Source organism: Cephus cinctus, unplaced genomic scaffold, assembly GCF_000341935.2.
Source record: "Cephus cinctus unplaced genomic scaffold, Ccin1 Ccin1_scaffold0414, whole genome shotgun sequence".
Classification (NCBI taxonomy): Eukaryota; Metazoa; Arthropoda; class Insecta; order Hymenoptera; family Cephidae; genus Cephus; species Cephus cinctus.
Genome location: NW_014333097.1, coordinates 41,125 through 56,830, shown reverse-complemented (window position 1 = coordinate 56,830; position 15,706 = coordinate 41,125). Strand labels below are relative to the sequence as shown.

Here is a 15,706-nt window from a genome sequence, read left to right as displayed (position 1 = left end):
TTTCTTTGACAAAAAACTTTAGTAAATATTTTTTCCTATGATTAATAAACTTTTTACTTTCTTTTACATATGTATTTGTTATTATTAATGCTGTGGGTAAGTTAGAAATAAAAATATCAGTATTACAATAGAAAAAATAAAGTTTCATTTATTAAAATGAGAGTAAGAAATCTACAAGGTTTTCGTAGAACTTCTAGCAGATATCTTTATCGAAAGGCAGTGTACAGATGATCAGATAGGGCAGATAGGTTAGAACCTCAGCATCCCCAGCAATGCAGGAACTCCGTCACGCAAAATTTCTTCGCGCGAAGTCCCTGCGGAACATATTCCCTGCTACCAGGACAGAATCAGGGAGAGGCTGCTTTTCTATACCTTGCAAAGAAGATTCGCAGGCCTCTTCCTCATCCAAATCAGAATCTGTAAGAAAATTACTTTAAGTTAAAACTATTTAATGAGAAAGTTTCAATGAATTTTATATTCTTACCATAGCCATCATTGTCATGGTGTTCCTTCCTGATGTTAAACAAAACAGCCATGGCAATGATGGCTGTTTTCGCTGTCGGAAGGAATATCTGCATGACATTGCGAAGGGCTCTAAACATGCCCTTCCATTCCCCAAAGCAGTGCTCTACAGTTATCCGCGTAGATTTATGGGACCTGTTATACCTCTGTTCAGGTTGAGTTTGAGGAAATTGAATTGGTGTCAGAAAGTATGGCTTGCATGGGTATCCAGTATCCCCAAGCAAGATTCCCTTTATCCTCGAGGCCTATTAAATAAGAATAAATATATTATCACTTCATTGATTACTTAATATCAAACACACTTTTAATAAATGAAAAAATGCTTATCCCAAACTCTTCCTTCAGAGAGCACGAGTCCCATATACGTGCATCATGAACACTGCCTCGCCATTTAGCAACAATATTCAGAATTCGTCTCTGAGTATCACACACTACTTGCACGTTGATAGAATAATAACCCATACGGTTAACATACAACATAGCTCACTCCCGACTGGGGTTTTTTATTGCAATGTGGGTGCAATGAATACAGCCCACAACCCCATGAAAGTGATCTATGTTGTAAAACTCCATTTTAAGAGCTTTCATTCCAGCTGGATACACAATAAATCGTGGAAGCAGCGCAGCAATAGCATCAAATACTTTTGCAACTATTCTGGATACGCTAGGCTGGGAAATGCCATGCAGATCTCCTAAAAAGTATAATAATTTTACTGATATCATGCAAATGACAGAGTATTACAATAATTTATTTTAATATTAATTTTTACAACGAGCATTGACTTATGGTAATAACTCACCTAATTCTGTCTGGTAGCATCCTTTAGCATAAAACCGCAGGGTTACAAGTACCTGCATTGCTGGGGATATGTGGTTGTGGTGACGGGCATGAGACACTAACCTATCTTCCACTAAACTGATCACAAATCGTACACTGTCTTTCGATAAGCTATATCTGTTTCGAAATTCACGATCACTAAACAATTCAAACGGATCACGTCTCTCTCGAAAAACTTACAGATTTCTTACTCTCATTTCATTGACTTCGCGGACTTCGTCCACGTCGGCAATAGCCTCTATTTCTTCTTCTTCTTCTTTTTCTTCTTCTTCTTCTTCTTTATATATATGGCTCTGGTCAGGACTTTAGTCCATTACAAGCGGCCACAAGCTTAAATGAATATGGAGCGTTTCTATGGGGCATCTAGCGTGAGTATTCCACGGCATTTTTTTTTTAAGATCTATGAAAATTTTTGGCCATATTAATTTAATTTTTAATTGTTGGGTGTGAAGTGTCGTCTTTTTAGTGACCAATATTAATTTTTCAATCTCGTTAGAGATTGTTAGGCTAGGACTCGGGTGGGAGTCACTCAACAGCCTAGGAATAGACGAAACGAATATTTTAGGGATCGTGAAATTTCTGCCACAGCCCGGATTTGAACCGAGAACTCCAGGGGTCTCCACGGCGATCGGAAACAGAGAGAGGAGCACCCCGGTGACCAATCACCGAGGCGGTCCAACCAGCCAGAGCCCGAAAGCTCACAACAAATTCCTCAATCAGGAGGCAATTCATGCAAGGAGCCAATAAGGAAATAGATAGAGGTGCAGGTAGAGGAATGTTACTGGAATGGACAGAAGGCCATTCTACAATGCCAATGAATAAGAAATAAGCAATAAGATCTTCATTTGATATTTACGTAATTCCATTGGGTACTCTAATCAAGAAGGAGAAAGTCGTTTTTAAAACCGAGCGTTTACTAAGTCTCTATGATTTTTATGACGTCTTGGACATAGCAACGATCCGGAAGCGGTTGCTAGGGTCTTTAAGGACTTCACGGAGCACGAAACGTGATGAATAACATCGAGCATGCTCCGTTCCGTAATTTATAACGGCTTACGTTAAAAATACATAGCAACGATACGGAATCGGTTGCTAGGGTCGCTAAGGATTTGACGGAGCACGAAACGTCATTGTCAAATGTGATTACCTGTCACCTGTCATTATCTGTCAATATGTAAATATTTAAAAAATGTGTATGCGTTTATTCATACAGATAAGTAAATCATTACTTCATTTTTAAAGTCACGATGACTTTTATCGTAGAGAAATTTCATTTTTCTAACGATATTGATAATGACCTCGTCTATAGAGCTGGTAATGACAGGTGACAGGTAATGACATTTGACAATGACGTTTCGTGCTCCGTCAAATCCTTAGCGACCCTAGCAACCGATTCCGTATCGTTGCTATGTATTTTTAACGTAAGCCGTTATAAATTACGGAACGGAGCATGCTCGATGTTATTCATCACGTTTCGTGCTCCGTGAAGTCCTTAAAGACCCTAGCAACCGCTTCCGGATCGTTGCTATGTCCAAGACGTCATAAAAATCATAGAGACTTAGTAAACGCTCGGTTTTAAAAACGATTTTCTCCTTCTTGATTGGAGGATCCAATGAAATTACGTAAATATCAAATGAAGATCTTATTGCTTATTTCTTATTCCTTATTTCTTATTATATTGCATTGTAGAATGGCCTTAAGTGTAGAACTAGCAAAGGAAGCGTATTAACTTGCGGAATTAGTAGTCGACGAAATTGTATAAATAGAGTCTACGGAGTCTAGAAGTCTATATAGATATGTTAGCCTTAGTGAGAAAGTTGTGTATTGATTCAAGTAGTTTAGGATGCATGTAGTTTAGGTAAGAAGTGATAGAGTATGTAACAGGGAGCTTAGCTTTACGAATAGAAAGAAGTAGTTTAGTTCTGAGAGGAGAAAAACGGCGACAATGCCATAAAACATGATCGACCGTTTCGGAGCCCCTGCCACATGGACATCGATCGGAGCACACGATGCCTTTACGATGGAGGCTTTCGGCCAAGGAATGGTGATTGACTCTAATTCTGGTGAAAGTAGTTATAACGGAGCGACTTAAGTTTGTGCGTGAAAACCAAGACGTTTTGGCTATGAAATAACAGTGGTTGAAGTAGAAAAGACCTTTTAGATCGTGATGGTTTGAATAAAATGCTAGACAGGCTTCTGACGCCTAGTTGGATATAGTAGGAAGCAGGTCAGTATATGGAAGACTGTGGTTTAAAAATGTGCCGGTTGTGATGGCATTTTTGGCGAGAAGATCAGCCGTGTCGTTTCCCCGGAGGCTCGAATGACTCGGAATCCAAAAAAGACGGATAGATTGCCTGTTTAATGAGGCCTGGCTTAGTTTTTGCTTGATCAAATATATAAAGTATGAGCGGGATTCATCTAGATTAAACGACTGTAGGGCTTTCAAAACACTCTGCGAGTCCGAAAAAACTGTTGATGTAGTTAAGGGGTCATCACAGTGTAAAATTTCAAAAAATCGATTTTTTTTTTCATTATCTGATAGTATACACTGTTATAAACATTCTGTCCAATGTTTATGTCGAAATTCGAATTATTTCGGTCGCTACAGCCTTTCTTAGAAGAAGGGATTGGACGGTCAGAATGGTGTTTTTCAAAACGGTGGCCACTCTCAAAGGAAGAATTTTCAAGCTATTCAGTTGAAATTTTAACAGAACATTTTTCACGTCATTTCTTATGATGCTATGGAAGCTTTTTTCTTTTTTTTTTTGAAATCTTCCTATTTTTTTTACGAAAAACTGTCGAAAAAAAGGCTAAATTTTATACGTTTTGTTCAAACCGACACCATTTTTTCAAATTTCACTAAAAACAAAAAAGCCTCCATAGAGGCATAGCGGCTTTCCTACAGATTTATAAACCATTTGAAGTTTTTGTTTGAAGTAAAATTTGCGCCCGCAATCCTGGCCACCATGGGACACCATTTTTTTTCCATTCAATTTTCCACAAATAAAAACAACGTTAAAGAATACATAAAGAAATTTTTAAAAAATCATTTTGTATATTTCATAGGTGCTTCAATTTGTACAAAAAAAAATTATACGGATTACCTAACAATCTCTAACGAGATTGAAAAAATAATGACATTTTCTGGAAAAGAGATAGTCATTAATATTGGTCACTTAAAAGACGACACTTCACATCTAATACTTATTCCATCCACCTAAAAAAAAAATCGCGAAAATCGGCTATTTTTCGGGCGGTCACACTGTGATGATCCCTTCATTTTTTATCTAGGATAAAATTGATCGCATGATAGATTGCAAGGGCTTCCGCCGAGAATATTGAGGCTTGACTAGCTATTTTAGCTTGAAAACATATGTTGAGAGAAGGGCAGTAAACGCTGAAACCTGTAAAAGGGCCATCTGGATTTTTTGAGCCATCAGTATAGAAGCAGTGTGACGAAGAGGGGGGGGACCCATTGGCGCACAGACCCAATTGGACACAAATGACTTTTCACTGCAAATTCTGTCCACTTCTAAATAGATGGAATAGAATTAGGTACGAACGATGTCTTATTATAGTATATCGTATGTGGTTCAACATTAGTTTACGCTAGGTTTAGTTAGGTAAGGTTAGAATAGGGTGGAATGTTCAAATTTCGGAGACTGGGTAGGTTAGTGAATAATTATATCGTCGGCGAGCGAGCGAAGCGAGCGAGTTCGACTGAAGAGAGCATTAAATCCTTGAAAAGGCTCCGTCAGATAAAGATAACTTACAATATAGTTGAATTAATGATGAAATATCGCTCAAGAGGCAGAAATTCGCATTTGTGTCCAATTGGGTTTGTGCGCAACTGGGCATCACCCTGACGAAGACAGGATTTGACTGAAGCATTTGTCAAACTCATTAGTCGGATTCCCTGAGCTTTGGATGGAGAGACCTTCCAATAAACTGATACTTGGAGTAAAGTGCTGAAGTTCATAATCAAAATGGTAAGGAAGAGGATGAGGGAAGTTATAAATAATTTTACCGTAATTACGAACAGAAACAAAGGCCTTATAGAGGATGAAATGATGCTTAATCTGATATGCAAAATGGTAAGGAAGAGGATGAGGGAAGTTATAAATAATTTTACCGTAATTACGAACAGAAACAAAGGCCTTATGTAGGATGAAATGATGCTTAATCTGATATATTTTGCCATTGTAGGGGAGGCACAAAAGATTCGAGAGACGACGAATCACAGGATGATCAGAGTGTGAGAAATATTTTAGGACGTATTTCTTTGCTAAGAGATTAAACCGGATGAGTAAAGGTGATTCTTTTGTTTCAGCGCGAAGCGCGCGGATTGGAGTGGACATTCTGAATTCCAGGCTAAGACGGAGAGCACTGTACTGAACTCGATTAAGTTTCATGAGTAGATTACTGTCAAGGAGTAGAAGGGCTTGACAACCATACTCTAGGACGCTTCTGATCAATGATTTGTATAGGAGGAGAAGGGTTGAGGGGTGTGCACCCCACCATGTGGATCGAAGGGCCTTGAAGATGTTCAGTGCTCTATTGCATCTATTAATGGTTTTTTTAAGGTGAGAGTTCCACGTCAATTTCCTGTCGAAGATCAGACCTAAATACAAGGCCTCATTGGAAGCATGTATCCGGTCAGAACCTAACGTAATGTAACAATCATCGAAATCACGTCTTCTTTTGGAGAAGATAACTAGTTTTGTTTTAGATGGAGAGATGGATAGCCCTATACTTTCCAAGTATTGGCAAACAGAAGTAACGCTGGATTGAACTACATTGAGACAGTCTACTAGGTTCTTGGACCTAAAGAGGATAAGGGCATCATCAGCGAATTCCGTGGAAATACAATTTGGATGAAGGGGGTTGTTGAGTTCCCTGATATATAGAGAAAAGAGAATGGGACTAAGGGTAAGGCCTTGTGGCAAGCCCTTGTGAGTGGTCCTGGGGCCAATTAAGCCACCATTGAAAAAGACGTTCCTTCCTGAGATTATATTATAGATAATACGGCAAATGGATTCAGGTATACCTATAGAACATAAATTATTAATTAGTATAGATGGAATGACCTCGTCAAACGCGCCCATAATATCAAGGAACACTGCGACCGTGAATTCACCCTCAGCGAATCCGTTGTATACCTCAGACGACAACAGTGCTAAATTATCCGTGGTAGATCTGGCCTTGCGAAAACCGAACTGCGAGGACGGAAGAAGTTAATGGTGCTCAACCCAACATGAGAGTCTAGCGAGGATGAGGCGCTCAAAAAGTTTTAGCATACATGAAGCGAGGGCTATGGGCCGGAATTTTCCGCGAGTTGATTTTGGGATGAAGAAAACGAGAAACTGGTTTCAGCTCTCTGACAGAATAGAGTCTTTAAGAAAGTCGTTGAAAACTGACAAGAGAGCACGACGAACATTTGACGGTAGTCTATATATAATGTCGTTATTACAATAATTCTATCTAAGCCCGGAGATGAACCACGTTTGAGCTTTTCAATTGCAGAGTCTAGCTCCTTTTCTGTAAATGGAGACTCAAGGAAGGAAGATTTCTGAAAAAGATACGAAGCTTTAAAGCATTTATGCAGTGCTGAACTTGGGCAGAAGGACTCTGTTAGCTCATGAAGTTTATTCGAAACTTCAGTATCCGATGAGCAAGAAGGATTTGGGTTGAGTTGCCTGTGACGGAATCTCTTAACTTGGTTCCAAATGAGGGAGATAGAAGAGGTAGGTGAAATAGATTCACAGAAAGATTTTCATGATTGTTTTTTAGCTGTACTAAATGTACGTTTGGCTGATGCATCTGTTTTTTTTTGTAGGTAATGAAGTTCACATGATTAAAAGAGCGACGAAGTTGCTGGAGAGCTTGCTTTCTTGCACGAACTGCCGCATCGCAGCTAGCATTCCACCAAGGAGAAGGACCTTTTTTTATCGATCGGTTCAGTGAAGGATTAGAAATAGCGGTGGGACAAGCCATTATTATTGAGTCTGTAATGGTATCAATGATTGTATTGTATCTGCCCGTAATTGGAGAAGAAACTAATGGTGGGGCAAGAAAGGTTGGATTGGATAAAGAGAAGCTTGTAGAGTCACGGAGAATAGTTTGAAACATGTGCCAATCCATGTTTTTAAGTCTGAATTTGTGGTTAAAAAGGTCGTTGTAAGGAAAGTGAGCATTTAACGAGATTGAAATTGGAAAGTGATCGCTGCCTAAAAGATCATCTAAGACCTTCCATGAGGACAAAGTGGCAATATTCTCTGATGCTAGAGATAAATCTAGGCAAAAAGCTCGATGATTCGGTCTATTGAGAAGCGTAGGTGAGCCATCGTTAAGAAGCACTAAATTACTGTCTAAAAGAGATGATTGAAGAGAGTTGCCTATTGAACAGGTGCGAGGGGAACCCCACGCTTCATGATGGCAGTTGAAGTCACCGCCAATAAATTTAGAACTAGAGTCAGGAAGTGAGGCGAAGAAGCTGTTCCAGTCGTTTGTCTGAGAACAGAAGTTAGATCCAGGAATTCTATAGACAGCGACGATAAGCAGAGGGCTAGCAGAAAGAGGGATGGAAACGGCTAACGATTCTAAGTGATGTGGTTTGTAGAGTGTGCTGTTCGCTTTTGTGAAGGAAATGCCCTTCCTGATACAAATGGCTATGCCACCGCTCCTTTCAGAAAGTCTGTCTTTTCTGATTATATTGAAATTTTTTAGGAAGAAAGGTTTACCGGGTGAGAGCCATGTCTCTAGAAGAATAATTATATCATAATCTACAGAGATATTAAAAAGGTCCCCTATCTTATTTTGGAGACTGCGACAGTTCCAATGCAGAATGCTAAAAGAGTTAGCAGTGCTGGCTGTAGTGTTGGATGTATTAGGCATAGTTAAGTAAGTTTGTTGATAGTAACGTTTGGTATGATAGGGAAATATATATCGGATTGAAGAGAAGTGACGGGAGATGCAAGATTATGCTTGCAGTTGAGTAAATCTGGTAAAATCTATTGATGAGAGTTTGTCAAGTATGCTATCTAACTTTTCCAGGCGTTGGAGCTGAGCAGCAAACTGTTCTATGATGAGAGAAGCCGAACTGAGGAGCGATTCTAGAATGTTTTTATCTGAAGCTAATGAAAGGATTGTTTTTTGATTGGTTCTTTCAGGACATGATAAGTCTGTTGGAAGATGCGACCCTCCACAATTCACACACGAAGACGGATTTGTGGCATTTGGGCATTCAGTCATATCTGGATTAGAGTTTTGACCACAGCGAGGACATCGTGTTGCACTGCGGCAAACCTGTTTAGTATGGCCAAAACGAAGACAGTTGTGGCATTGCCTTATAGAAGGAACGAAGGTGCTTACTGCGTAACGAATACTGAAGAGATAAATGTGAGTTGGTAAGGATTGTCCTTCAAAAGTGAGTAGTACCGTGCGAGTAGGAACTTGACTAGACTCTCCATTGAGTATGACTTTCCTTTCGAAACGCTTAGCTGCTATGATTTTTGCAAATGATATCATCACCAAAATGATATCATCTGGCGTGATGTCTGTGGGGATATTGCGAATGACGCCTTGTTTCATGACCTGGCTTGAAGGAACAAACGCAGTGAAATTAAATTTGTTGAGGTTGGGGTTTGAAATTAGGCTGCTAGCTGCCTCAGCAGTACTAACACGAACTTTGATTCGGTTTTTCCCTGTTCTAGATGTCTCAAGAAGCTTATCCCCAACTAAGTTATGAATGTTGCGGCCTACAGTAAGTGGATGTAGGTTGACTTGTGAGTTGTCCTCACGATTGGTGCTACAGGGTTGAATTGTTAAGGTATATTGTAACGTTTGTCGACAGTGCAATTTCATACGCTCCTTATGAGTGTACGAAATGGGATGTAGGTAAGTGCTCGGGGCTGGCGTCTTTAAGAATGTAGTCGACACTGGTGGGTAAAGTAAAATAAAATAACAAAATTTTATTAAATAATCGATAATCGATACAGTAGTTTTGGAATAGGTGCCAATTACCCATTCGTGATTAATTGTCGGTATCGTAGAAAATAGGATTGCCTACGAATCTGCCTCTGTTTGTCGTCTATCCCTATCTCTCTCTGACCTGTGTCTGAGGTACAGAGGATCTGCCGGTGTTGATTCGATAACCCTAGTGGCGCTTTGCCGACCTATTGGCTATGGCACTGTGTGCGACGCAACTCCTATCGGCGCGGATGACAGATTACAAAATGGCGATAACTAAAGTCTCTGCGGAAGATCACGGTGGTCTCCGCAGAACTTTGAAAATCTTTCCACGTGAGGTCTACTCGGAATAGCGAGTGCTAATGTTCCGTAGCCTCTCGACACGATTATTAACGATGAGTTTTCTGACCGACTTACGATTCTCCTATTTACCGATTCGGATTCCCGATTAACTTTCGATTATCCTTTCTAATGATTCGAATTGTTGACTAACTTCGATTCTCTTGAAATGTCGTATTTCACGAATTGTAATCCATCCGATATTTGTTAGCGGGAAGCACTAATCATCTATCGGATTATTTTGATGCTAACTTTCCTCGTTTTGACGTTTGGGAGACGTTCTCCATCTATCGGCGCGTGTTTATACTAGCCGCGTGTCCTTGTCGTCCCTTTGTAACGGGTGCGCTCTTAGTACAGGAGTACTGAGAGGCTGAACGTTTTGTCACGTTACAATATGGACCACGATGTTCCTTATTATACCTATTTTTTAGCGCTTGGCTGAGAGGATTGTCTGTAGACTGAGAATTGGATTGGCCACTAGAAGAGTTAGGGTTGGCGAAGTCAACATCCTGACTTTTGCGGATAGTTTGAGTTGGCATGTTACCTGGAACTACTATTGTGGTGGTCATTGACTTGGGTGGTTTGGAAGAGTCATCTTCACCTGAAATGGCACCAGAACTTCTTTTGAGAGATGAAGGCTTGTTCCTATTCTTGTGGGTCACAGGTATGAAGTCACTAGAAGAGGGTGTAGGATGCGAAGGATCTGAAGAGGAAAAAGGGAAGGCTTCGCTTTGTAGAGAGGACAATGCTTGAGCAATATCTGTGTTTGTTGTTTCAGGCGTGAGAGAGGCAGAATCAACCTCCATAATGACAGAGGTCTTCACCGGCCGATTCATGGGAGGACCACCGCCGCTAGCGGCGGGGTTAGACATGGCACGAATACGCGCCCGCAGAGGAAATAAGCTAAGGTGGTTTTTTTAAAAGGAAAGCAACGAGAGGAGATGCTTAGAAGAAAGAAAGGAGGTAGTAGTTAGTGGTAGCAAAGCGAGGGTTGACCGCCAAAATGGCGGCCCACGTGGAAGACTAGGTTAGAGTTCTATAGACATTTGTTATTTTGATAAATAAATGAGAAACAGGAAAAGGAGGATGATAAATCCCTATGGAACACACAAGCCCAGACTTACAAAAAAGTCCAGCCACTAAGGCGCAGTGGCACAGACTTCTTTGTCAATAAATAAACTAAACTCTTAAGCGTAAGCGTAAGCACGTCCGCACGCGTTCGTGGTCAAAAAGGAACTCTAGCCTCTATTTACTCCGCCATATTTGAGCGACCTGTCACTTTAAACATGCCCCTGCCCACATCTCCAAACAGGTCGCTGTTAGTCACAAGATGGCGTCTAATAGCGCGATGTCAAATGTTTAAAAGCGGTTCTGAATAGGCTTTTTCGCTAATAGCGCGCTATTAGCTGTTAGTGACCTTAAGAGTGACCATAAAAGCGGTTCTGAATACGATCACCTATAAACTCATTAACAAATAATTTAAAAGCGCGCTATTGACACTAAAAGCGAGTTCTGAATACGGGCTTATGACTCTAGATGGCGTCTCAAGACCATCCTTAAGGCGGTCTTAGAAATAAGTATCGACTATGAATACGGTGCGGAGGACGTGGTGGGGGTATGTCAAGCATATACTATAGTAAAATTGTAGTTACAATCCCGGCGGGTAGATGGCGCCCCGAAAATCCCAAGTGTGGACACACGACGTCACCACACGCCATCGTGTAAAGGCGGCTGCAAGCAGGACAATAATAGAAACGCGCCTGAAACAGGGGCACCGTGTGAACGCGCCCTATTAAAACGAGCGACGCTACGCCTCGCGTGGAGACAGTTACAAAATCGTTCCTACTCAACGCTAGTCTAAGCAACAAGTGTGTATCCGAAATAAAATAGTGTCATCCATCCTTTGTTGTGTATTACTATGCAAATTATCACAAATACGGCTTCTTAGCTACAAACATAATCTCCTATTCCCTACACAAGCTATATTGTGGCGCTACCTTTGAGTAGGGAGTTGTACTAAAAGAGACTGTAGCACGCACGCGCAAATTGTGTGTAAAAAACAAGCACCATTTGTTCCGAGTGATATTAATAACACAAACAACATTCTAAATAGAATTAATGATGGAGAAATTGTAGGATTTATCACGTGTATCAAAGATTATATAATAGAAACGAATTTCAGTGTTATAACTCTTATTGCTTTCTATTGGGAATGTATATTTTCGGATCGTAAATCACATATGTAAGTGCACAAAATAAATATAAAATCATTTTCTTAAATAACTATGTGTTACTTGTTGTAGACATTACTTTAATTTTTAGGGTAGCTTCTCATTTATTTTTATTAATAATTTAGACAAGATGAACATACGAATGCATTTAAAGGAAAATCGTGCATATGGTTTATCTGTCAATTATGCGGTAGCGCAAATGACTTAACTACTGAAATATAAGTTCCGAAGAAAGTATATAAAGTACATGATGCTGGTTGATAGGCAAGGCATTGGGTTAGGAGGCTAGAGGTCTGTGGTTCGAGACTCTCCGTCGGAAGTTTTTTTTTCTTCTTCTGGACGTTATGATTTTTTTTTAAATACAAGGTATTAAGGAGGTTAAAGCGCTTCACCCCGGTCAAATCAGTGCTCAATATTTTTTATCGTTTTTACAAAGTTTGATGAATTAATTTATTGCAGTGAAGTGTAATTTGTATTATAACACGTGCCATAAAATTATAGGCACTAATTATTAGTGCCATTTGTATTATAACCCGTAAAAACATTCAGAGCGATGAATTTACAATAATATTACCAGACCAATATTACATAATGCACTAAATTTACAAAAACGATTACTAAAATTTAGCACTGATTTGACCGGCGTGAAATGCTTCAACCTCTTCAAAAGTTGTATGGGCTGCACGCTGAAGGTAAAAAAAATCGAACCAATTATCAATTTTTTTCTAATTTTATTTATTACTTTCTTATAATAAAGGCATCGACAACGATAATCTACGGCCTTCTACATCACCCAAGAGGTGCCGTAGTCGATGCGTTCCCATTATTTAACGTAGCGGGTCCCCACTAGGACAATACTACGATCGAAGATAATAACGCCATACAAATAAGCCATTTAAATAATTAGCATATAAGCAAATCACAATAACGTAAAAAAATGGTTCGACTGAAAAATCTAAATAACATGCGCTCTGTAATAAGAAATAAATTTTGTTCATCGAAGATGAATACTAAAATTCTCGACTATAACACTATTTAACCGGACTAAACTCTATTTAACTGGACTAATGCTGTGTTGTTTATCTCGATATACCTAGGTATATTATATTGCATGCATGTACTTGGCCAGGTAAAAACAAAGAGTACTTTCCTCCAGAAAACGCGAGAAACATACTAGTCAAACGTCTAGATTCAGCTGAAAAAACCGTCGTTCGTTCCTAGAAAGATCGCTCGAGATAAGACGAATGTAACGGCCAAGTCTCTACAATGTTGTGGCTATTCCCCGCGGCTTTGTCTGAAGTTGAATTTCTCGAAAAAAGGTTACGCGTTGCAGGAAAAATCATCACTTCATTTGGGAATATACAGGGTGTTCCGAAACTACCTGACCCGGTGGATATGGCGGTGTTCGGGAGGCTTCACTGGTCACGAAAATTACCTTTCCTCTTTGCGGAAGCTCTTAGTTTTTAAATGGGAGCAGGTCAAAGTTGACCAATCAGAACGAAGCGTCAAGAGAAAATTAGGCACCTACGAACTCTGAGTTTTCTTCCCTCGCTTTTGTTTCTCGGTGGCTTCGGGCAAGATGCCGTCAGCCGAAGACATGCCTATTGGAAACAAGAAACAAGAAACAAGATATGCCTATTGGAAACAAGAAACAAGAAACAAGCCACCGAGAAACAAAAGCGAGGGAAGAAAACTCAGAGTTCGTAGGTACCTACGTTTCTCTTGACGCCTCCATCTGATTGGTCAATTTTGACCTGCTCCCATTTAAAAACTATGACTACACGGACAAAAAAAGGTCATTTTCGTGATCAGTGAAGCCTCCCGAACACCGCCATACCCACCGGGTCAGGTAGTTTCGGAACACCCTGTATATACAGTAACGTTAAATTGAAGTGCAATACTTCAATTTTTGTACGTTTCTGTGAAAGTATGACAGATTTCGAAAAACCAAAGACATATTTTTTAGGAAATGTCCTTCCCGTTCGAATAGTAAAGGTTTTATCACGATCCGATACAAAATGGCCGAATCGCAGGGGTTGGAGTGAAAAAGTGCATTTTGAAACTTTTTGAAAAATTTGAGATCTAGTAGTTCCGGAAGGAAATTCATATTTCTAATTAGGGCACGAGAGAGAGCATTCTTCGGCATTAAAAAAATACCCCCACTGAACCCCTGTGGGATCACTCTAGGGGGAGTCACACCCCCTTGAAGTGAAAACACTTAAATGGCCATAACTTCCGAACGCGCCGGCCAATCTGGTCCAGTTCCTGTGTGATATCATTTTTAGTGATACTGCAGATTCTCACAAAATTATTGTTCTCGGAGATGATCCCGTGACCGAGATCTCGAGATTTCGCAAGCGCATCCGAAGCTTCCCCGCCATTTTTCATTGGGAATACGATGAAATAGAAGTTTCATATTTATCCAAGTCGTAGATGAGATGTTAACGATTAAAACGGGCTTTCAAACATCCAAGAATGAGTTTGCTAAGGGGTTAAATTATCCGATTCAAAAAACCTCTAAATTTTGTGAGTTTCGCTCGAGGCGCTCGGGGCACTACTACCCTACCACGCGCGCCAAGCAATTATCCCCGGAGCGCCTCGAGCGGAACTCGCAAAATTTAGGCGTTTTTTTAAACGGATAATTTAACCCTTTAGCAAACTCATTTTTGGATGTTTGAAAGCGTTTTAATCGCTGAAATCTCAGCTACAACGTGGATACATATGAAACTTCTATTTCATCGCTTTCCTAATGAAAAAAGGCGGGGAAGCTTCGAATGCGCTTGCGAAATCTCGAGATCTCGGTCACGGGATCATCTCCGAGAACAATAATTTTGTGAGAATCTGCAGTATCATTAAAGATGATATCACACAGAAACTGGACCAGATTGGCCAGCGCGTTCGGAAGTTATAGCCATTTAAGTGTTTTCACTTCAAGGGGTTGTAACTCCCCCTAGAGTGATCCTATAGGGGTTTACTGGGTGCGTCTTTTTAATGCCGAAGAATGCTCTCTCTCGTGCCCTAATTAGAAATATGAATTTCCTTCCGGAACTACTAGATCTCGAATTTTTCAAAAAGTTCCAAAATGCACTTTTTCACTCAAACCCCTGCCATTCGGCCATTTTGTATCGGATCGGGATAAAACCTTCACCATTCGAAAAGCAAGGAAATTTCCTAAAAAATATGTCTTTGGTTTTTCGAAATCTGTCATACTTTCACAGAAATGTACAAAAATTCAAGTGTTGCACTTCAATTGGACGTTACTGTATGTATAGTATATTTGCTTATGCATACGTGTAGAACGGTAAATAAGTAATGCACCTGGCCAAGTACATGCATGCAATATAATATACCTAGGTATATCGATATAAACAACACAGCATTAGTCCAGTTAAATAGAGATATTATTTTTCTGATTAGCAACATCATAATGTATTTACATTTTATATCTGTGACAATATAGATCAGTGCTTAGAGCTTCTATGTCCCGTTGAGCAATAAAAACTTGTGATATCCCCCAAAAAACACTTACGTGTAAAAAACTACGCCAAGTACAGGAGTGCTGTGTATTCCTCTAATAAAAAGTATTGATATCAGATTATTGAGGCCAAGTACATAAGTCACTACATGTGTGCCTATTATATGATCTAGTACTCGCCCGTCATTTTAATTCTATTTTCAAAATTTCCTGTAACGTTTTCAGTACAGTTTTACATTACTACTGCTTCTCGTAGTTGATTATGATTTCATGGTTATTTAATAATTAATAAAACTTTAGCTGATTCCTTATCGAGTACTACTTAGCATAACA

General features: G+C 39.8%; 1 long non-coding RNA gene and 1 other non-coding gene across 2 annotated transcripts; one reads left to right on the top strand and one right to left on the bottom strand.

Moving 5' to 3' along the window:
• Positions 1-122: 122 nt before the first annotated feature.
• On the bottom strand, positions 123-1,639 carry LOC107267595. Its single transcript, XR_003059622.1, has 4 exons — positions 1,323-1,639; positions 825-1,214; positions 485-767; positions 123-417 (listed from the first exon to the last, which is right to left on the bottom strand). It is a non-coding gene; the product is annotated as an uncharacterized LOC107267595 (transcript).
• A 1,398-nt stretch (positions 1,640-3,037) lies between these two features.
• Positions 3,038-7,972, top strand: LOC107267594. Its single transcript, XR_003059621.1, has 8 exons — positions 3,038-3,587; positions 5,268-5,349; positions 5,567-5,615; positions 5,691-5,943; positions 6,090-6,803; positions 6,884-7,104; positions 7,197-7,695; positions 7,767-7,972. It is a non-coding gene; the product is annotated as an uncharacterized LOC107267594 (long non-coding RNA).
• The last annotated feature ends 7,734 nt before the right edge of the window (positions 7,973-15,706 follow it).